Source organism: Eptatretus burgeri, chromosome 14 (genome assembly GCF_056783735.1).
Source record: "Eptatretus burgeri isolate ZD-2024b chromosome 14, Ebu_testis_v1, whole genome shotgun sequence".
In the NCBI taxonomy this organism is placed as follows: Eukaryota; Metazoa; Chordata; class Myxini; order Myxiniformes; family Myxinidae; genus Eptatretus; species Eptatretus burgeri.
Window position 1 is genome coordinate 65,798,180 of NC_140974.1, and position 2,219 is coordinate 65,800,398.

Sequence of the window (2,219 nt, forward strand, 5' to 3'; positions counted from 1 at the left end):
GGTGGTGTCCATAGCAACGGTTCTCATTTGCACACAACTCGGTCATGGTATGAACCTACCAACCAAGTTTCATCAAAATCGCCATTGTATTAACTGAAATTGCCATTTTAAATCCTGATAATAAGGGTAGAACAAATCTCAAAAAAAACATTTTTGGAATTTTTTTTTTGGACTAGATCGACAACCCAACAGACAGACAGACAGACAGACAGACAGACACACAACAATAACGAATATAGTGGTCACTTATATTTTTCGTGAATATTTTTTCGTGAACCAATAATTACCTTCGCATTCTGCGAAAGGTTATGTTTTGGTCGGCGTGTATTTATTTATTTATTTATTTATTTATTTGTAATCTTGTGATTCGTATAACTCAAAAAGTATTAAACCGAATTGCATGAAATTTGGTGGGATGATTGGTCATTAGCCAGGAAGCATTCGATTAGATTTTGGGATCGTTCGGGTCAAAGGTGAAGGTCAAGGTCACGAAAAGGTCAAAATCGTCTTTTTATGATAACACGATCAATTTTTATTCAATTTGCATGCAACTAACACCAAAATGTTCAGAATTCAACGCCTCATCTTGTGATATGCAATATGACACAATGACGCCCATACTCTTGTTACCGGTTAGGGGTCAAAGGTTAGGGGGTCACGACCTTGAAAACGAGATTACCTTCTCTTGTTGAAACGTTGTATTCACCGAGCTTGCGAGTGAAGATTCGCCAAAACGACGTGAGTTGATTGTTGTTTAGTCCGTAGCCCCCGAAAGTCGGGGGGGGGGTCATGACATTATAGATATGTGGTTTGTGTCATAAGACCATTCATATGAAACCAGTTCCCCACACTCATACCAAGAACAAAAAAAGTAGTGGCGGCGAAGGTATGCGCTCTATGATTTATTTATTTATTTATTTGTAATCTTGTGATTCGTATAACTCAAAAAGTATTTAACCGAATTGCATGAAATTTGGTGGGATGATTGGTTATTAGCCAGGCAGCATTCGATTAGATTTTGGGATCGTTCGGATCAAAGGTCAAGGTCAAGGTCACGAAAAGGTCGAAATCGTCTTTTTACGATAACACGGTCAATTTTTATTCAATTTGCATGCAACTAACGCCAAAATGTTCAGAATTCAACGCCTCATCTTGTGATATGCAATATGACACAATGACGCCCATACTCTTGTTACCGGTTAGGGGTCAAAGGTCAGGGGGTCACGACCTTGAAACATATGCGGTTTTTGTCATAACGCGGTCAATTCTTGTCCGCTTTACATGAACCCAGCACCAAAATGTTCAGAATTTAATGCCCAATCTTGTGACACAATGACGTCATAACACATGTCACCGGTTGGGGTAAAATGGCGGGGGGGGGGTCACGCCCTTGAAAAATATGCGGTTTTCGGCATAACTCAATCAATTCTTATTCGATTTGCATGAAACCAGCATCAAACGAGATTACCTTCTCTTGTTGAAACGTTGTATTCACCGAGCTTGCGAGTGAAGATTCGCCAAAACAACGTGAGTTGATTGTTGTTTAGTCCGTAGCCCCCGAAAGTCGGGGGGGGGGTCATGACATTATAGATATGTGGCTTGTGTCATAAGACCATTCATATGAAACCAGTTCCCCACACTCATACCAAGAACAAAAAAAGTAGTGGCGGTGAAGGTATGCGCTCTATGAGTGCCCGTTCTAGTTAATAGATGTGGATAACAGTGCCATTACAAACACATCCAGACAAAATGTCCATCTATTATATGTGGTGAAGTGTGGTGTCTTCCTGTGCGTTTGTATGTTCACAAATTCGGCTGTCTCCCATTTGTGGAACTGCGTTTGAAAAGTTCAACATGCATACAAAGCTCAACATTCAACCAGAAGAAGTACATGATACCAAACGAGATACATTTTAAATGTACTAGTACGTGCCCGCATGTGCAAAAAAAACAAAAAACAAAAATAAATTAAAACTTTCAAAGCGCGTGCCAGAAACAACAACCACACAGGCCATTCCTTCGCTCTCGCGTGCCCGTCCGTGCGTGGCCGTACGTGCAAACCCCCCTCCTCCCCCCAAAAAAACACTTTCAAACAAACACACAGGCCGTTCCTTCGCTCTCGTAAACGACGACTGGATTGGGGCATTGTGTTTATCTAGAAATGTGCATAAGAAATCGAGAAATTATTAGAATACAGTAAGTCATCACTATCCGGAAGT